This window comes from Phascolarctos cinereus, unplaced genomic scaffold, assembly GCF_003287225.1.
Source record: "Phascolarctos cinereus isolate Bilbo 61053 unplaced genomic scaffold, phaCin_HiC Scaffold_4;HRSCAF=312, whole genome shotgun sequence".
Classification (NCBI taxonomy): Eukaryota; Metazoa; Chordata; class Mammalia; order Diprotodontia; family Phascolarctidae; genus Phascolarctos; species Phascolarctos cinereus.
The window spans coordinates 349,400,301-349,406,525 of NW_027555847.1; positions in this window are offsets into that span (position 1 = coordinate 349,400,301).

Consider the following 6,225-nt stretch of genomic DNA (forward strand, 5'->3'; position numbering starts at 1 on the left):
CATATCCCATCTTTTAAGAAGAATAAAAAAATCTGTTTGACTTTTTTTTTAATGAATTTTAGTTAGTCAATGATAGATCACCCACTGTTTGCCAGGCACTAAAATAGATACTGTGAGAAATTAAAAAGGAAAAATCAAAGAATTTCATTTATTTAAATATTTATAGCACTCTGAGCTCCCCTCACAAAGAAAGCTACCTCCAGCCCTGGCACCTGGACAGATGGACAGCCTCCATTGAAAATCTTCACTCAATAAACCACCACCAATGTTTTACCTTTATTAGGCCAACAAAAAGACATACTAGTTCAAAACAAAAGTTATTTGTTATTTATTTTGCATATAGCAAAATAAATAACAAGAAACAGCCACTGCTCCAGTATACACAGGAAGTGCACTCTGACACAGGCTACCACATCACTAAAGGGGAACATTGGCATGACCAGAGAACATACATGCAGGGGTATGTGTGAAGGGAACATGAAAGGGCTGAAATACAGAGAACACACAAGACCAGGGCACACAAGTAGTTGGGAAATCTGACTCTGTTTCTGTAGAGCCACCAAAGTCACCTGACTATAACATCGGGAGAGACACCTTCCCTAAGCTGGAGTCCTCTGCTGCTGCCCTTTTCTGTCTGCCGGATGTTCAGGATGAACTGCTCTCTGCTGCCCTCTCCTCTACAACCTGCTGCTCTTGAGCTGCTCTCTGCTGGTTGGAGGCTGCTCTCTGTTACATGGCTACTACCATGCAGCAACCTCCCTATAGGATGAGGGTTCTACCAGCCCTAAGGTTATCCTTAACTCATGTACAGGGGCAGCTAGGTGGCGCAATGGATAGAGCACCAGCCCTGAAAACAGGAGGACCTGAGTTCAAATGTGACCTCAGACATGACAATTACTAGCTGTGTGACCCTGAGCAAGTCACTTAACCCCATTGCCTAGCCAAAAAACAAAAAAACAAACAAAAAACACAAAACAAAAAACTCATGTACTATGAATGTTGCAGTCAACAGCTCCCAGCTACTAGATGACCTGATATAGAGTGAACTAAGTAAACTGAGGAAAACAATATACACATATCATATGTGTATATACTATAACCGTATAAGCAGAATAACCACCAAAAAAATGAAAAATGAGTGCTACAAAGTTACCAAAAAACAAGCAAGGCTCAAAAGAACAGATATAAGAAGATACCAACACCCCACCTGTTTGCAGATGTAGGAGGTCCACAAGTGTGACATATTATACATATTTCATACTTTTTCAATGTACTGGTCAGTTACATTAATTTTTCCTCCTTTTCTTTTTAGAAGATACAATTTGTTAGATGGGATGACTCTCTCAGGTGGGGGAGGAAGAAGAAGAAGAAAAACAATAATGGGGGACATATAAAAGAATAACATCAATAAAAACTTGTTTAAAAAAGTAAAACAAAAAGGCCAAACATAATTTTATATTTGACTTAAAGTTAATAGGAGCTTATTTAGTAGAGAGTGACATGGACATCTGTAATTTAGTAACTTCTCTTTGGTAGCTGAGTCGAGGATGGACAGAGTGTTCTCACAACAAACTATGAAGAATGTAGTATATTTTACAAGTGGGGAAACTGAGGTTCAGGAAGGTTAAGTGACTTACCTAAGGTCACAGAGTTATTAAGCATCAGGGCATGAACCCAGATCTCTTGAACCAGAATTTGAACCCAGGTGTCTTGACTTCAAATTTTATATATTTTTTCTTTTTCTTTTTCTTTTTTTTTTTCCCCTGGAGAGTCAATTGGGGTTAAGGGACTTGCCCAGAGTCACACAGCCAGTAAGTGTTATGTCTCAGGCTGGATTTTGAACTCAGGTCCTCCTGACTTCAGGGCCAGTGCTCTATACACTTCGCTACCTAGCTGCCCTATTCTTTTTAATATAAGTAAACAAGAGATGTGACAAGACAATATAAAAGAATGGCAAACGAATGGTATAGTTAATGTGCAAACTGGGTCCACTGATGATCAGAGACAACTATATGTGATCGATATGTACATAGATAATAATAACAGCTAACATTTATATAGTGTCTCCCATGTGCCCGTCACTGTGCTAAGTACTTTACAAATATTATCTCATTTGAGCCTACAATAAACCTAGGCATTAGATGCTGTTATTATCTCCATCTTACATTTGGGGAAACTGAGGCACACAGCAGTTAAGGGACTTGCCCAAGGTCACCCAGCTAGTAAATGTCTGAGGCTAGATATGAATTGAGATCTTTTTTACTCCAAACCCAACATTCTATCCACTGTATCACCTAGCTACCTCATAAAAATATATTGCTCCATATTATATATGCAGAGATGAGATAGATGACAGTAGACATAGGGATAATAAGAGGAGGCCTCTGATCTTTTGGACTGGGATCTGCAACCATTAAATATGATATTAGACTAGATAGAGAATGAAGTGCTTTCTAAAAATAGGCAATTACAGGAGACTGAAAGAGAGATAGTAGTCGTTGCTCAGTCATGTCTGACTCTTTATGACCCATTTGGGGTTTTCTTAGCAGAGATACTGGACTGGTTTTCCATTTCCTTCTCTAGCTCATTTTACAATGAGGAAACTGAGGCAAACAGGGTTAAGTGACTTGCCCAGGGTCACACAGCTGGTAGGTGTCTGAGGCAGGATTTGAACTCAGGAAGATGAGTTTTCTTGTCTCCAACCCAATGCTTTATCCATTGCACAACCTAGTCACCCCTCAAGGGACGGGACTAGAGGACTTTATTTTTAAATATTTGTCTGACAAGAGGAATGGAAGGTGTGGAATCAGCAGGTCTAGAGAAGCCAAAGCCAATTCAATCAACATACCAATTCCCCAGAATTGTAAATAGCCCATAAGAACCCCATGGAACAAGGGAATGATTCCCATCCTTTGTGCTTAGAGAGATGCCCTCTCCATAATGATGTAGCATTTGCAAAGCCCTGTATACTCATTATCTGATTTATCCTAGGATCATATATTTAGAGCTAAAAAGGAGCTTAGAAATCATATAGTTTAATTCCCTCATTTTATAGATCAGCAAACTGAGGCTGAAAGAGGTAAAGCAACTTACCCAAGGTCAAGCAGCTAGTAAGTGACAGAGATAGGATTTGAACTCGGGTATTGTGAGCTTTGGCTCAGTGTCCTTTCTGCCACACCCAGGGCGCACTGGTGAGGTTCAACAATTGGCTGGGGGTGGGGAAGATGTATTTCTGATACACTTTTAAGTTTAATCTGCGGTGTTAACATTTTCTCCATCACTTCTTTAATTCTAGACAATCAAAAAATGTTAAAACAAGCCTGATTTATAACATTTGCTGATATCCAAGGTGCAGGTACTGACACCAAAAATTTAACAATGGCACTCTAGCCAATTCGAACTGGCTCCAGCACACCCTGGACATTGCCTCCCAATGTGGTCCTTGCAACAAGTATATGAAGTGGGGGCAGCTAGGTAGTGCAGTGGATAGAGCACTGGCCCTGAAGTCAGGAGGACCTGAGTTCAAATCAGGTCTCAGACACATAATACTTACTATCTGTGTCATTCCGGGCAAGTCACTTAACCCCAATTGCCTTGCAAAAGAAAAAAAAATGTATATGAAGTGGCTACTAGTAATATTCTTACCCCATTTTACAAACTAGGAAACTGAAATTCAGAGAAGTTATATGGTTTACATGTGGTCATACAACCAACAAGTTTCAGAGCCAAGGTTCACATATAGGACTCTCCTGACTCCAAGTCCAATGTTCTTTCCACATTACCTACAGGAGATTTGGGAAACAGCAAAAATTTCAGCCAAGTTCAGTCTTCAAGGTTCTAGAAGGGCTTCAAGGTTTACCAAGAAATCCAGTAGAAAGCAGTATTTGCTGAGTTATTATAAAATGTGTTTGTGTCACCTACCCTCTTCACTAACAAATCTTTGGGATAGATAATTGGATAAAGAGAATAAGCCAAAATCTACCTTCCTCTTTTAATTCAATTTAATTTAAATTCAATAATTCAATTCAACATTTTTTTAACTTCCAGCTATATACAAGGCACAGTGCTAGGTGTTCATGATAAAGGGAATGTACCAAGGGACCATTTGCAATAAGATGATGTTAGAATCATACACAAAGGGACCTTAGAGATAATGGGTCCATTTAAGAAGACTGAGAGGAGTTTCTAAGGGCTGATTTTAGAGCAAAGGATGGAGGTGGGGGAAGGAGAATAAAGGGAATAGAGGAAAAACTAGAAAAATAAAACTATATGCAGAAAAAAAATATAAATGTAAATAACCAGGGAGAAGTATATGCTATTCTTTAGCTGGCTTTGTGGAATGGGCTACGAAGAGTTCATTTCTTGCAAAAATATCTACCACATTTGAAAAACTGCCTGGTTGGGTGCCAGCTTTTGTGCCAGAGACCTAATCAAATTCATTACAGCCTCAACACATACCTCCTCCCAGCCCTCTGGGTTTTCCTCCTGCCATGCCCCACTCTCTCCCCAGTGCTCTACAGAAGTGGTATGAGTTTCACAAAAGGCTTCAAAGTCAAGCTCATGGTCAGAAGCAAAGGTACAAGATAAGACAAGAAGATGAAAATGTCTTCATGCCTCCAATACTGTCTGAATACGGTTATGCTAAGTCATAATGCAATCAATGAAAATGTTTAATCCAATGTGGATACCAGCAGAACACTGCCACCTTAAAATTGAAAGCCATTCTCCAAGATACAGAACAGCATGCACTTTTTTGGAGGGGTGGGAGGCCAATTACTATGGTAATATTCTTTCTAACAGGGCTTAAAAATAACTGTACTACAGGCTTATCTTTCTTCTGTTTAATATCAAAGGACTTTCTGAAGACTGTCAACTCTAAGGAATGCTGGGGAGAAGCAGATATCTTTATCCCCATTCTGCAGATAATGAAACTTAGGTATGTTTAGCTGGTGACAGGAGCAATGCTGAAGTCTCCAAAAGATATGTTCCTCAGAGCAGGCCCAACTGGTGACCTCCCTGCCCTCCTATGACATTGCTACAGAATTCCTGAGCTCATCAAAGCCTTCCTACAACCAGAAAAACATTGCTTGAAAAGAAACAACTGGCCATAACTAGCAATTCTGGAGTTCAAGCTAAGCAGCTCAACCTGTGTCTTTAAATGAACTTTGTAATTCATGATTTTAAAATAATGCCATAAGTAACCAAGCAAAAGGGCAGCTAGATGGTGAAGCAATCGAGCACTGAACTTGGAATCAGGAGGACTTATCTTCACAAGCTCAAATCTGGCCTCAGACACTTACTAGCTGTGTGACCTTGGGCAAGTCACTTAACCCTATTTGCCTCCATTTTCTCATCTGCAAAATGAGCTAGAGAAGAAATGGGAAACCACTCCAGTATCTTCACCACGAAAACCCCAAAGGGGTGACAGAGAGTCAGGTATAATTAAAACTACTGAACAACAAAAACCAAGACAAATCAATTTGAACCAGAGACAGAATTAGTTACTACGAGGGCTCACAGATGGCTGCAATTCTATTTTGGTGTTGATAATTCTATCAATGTGAGGAACTCTCTGTGAGGAAACTCCCTCTTCCATTGCAATCTGCTATCATTCTGAAATATAGTTGTAATCTTGCCTGGACACATAAAGGTTAAGCAAATTAAGGAAGGGTCACACAGCCAGTAAGAGTCAAGGACAGAACTTAAATCTACATCATCCTTACTTTAAGTCTAGCTCTCTGTCCACTATATCAAACTGTCTCTTGTAGGTTTGATTAACCATAACTAATTAGGTACTAAGTTTGGTTTTTTCTACACTGTTGGCAAATGTAGAAATACTGAGTTAAATTTTGGGACCCTTTAAATTTTGGTGCCCTGGGACGAAGCTTCAGTTACCCGCCCCTAGGCTTTGCTGTACAATGGTTTTGTTTGCTGCTATCAACAAATCTCAATTCCTAAATCATTCCAATTGAGGGTATTCAGCTAAGCAGTCTCACTTTCTACCTATAAGCTGTATCTGATGAAATTTGGGTTCTTTGGCCATCATGATGACAGGAATTATTTTGTCTCTTACCATAGAATAAAGATAAGAGGAAGAGCCAACATGGATGACACAGTCAAAATCAAAAAAAAAAAAATCTCAACCAGCTAGAATATTGGGCTAAATCTAATTGGATGAAATTTAACAGGAAAATTTTTACGCTTGCAGTCAAAAATTAATTTTCC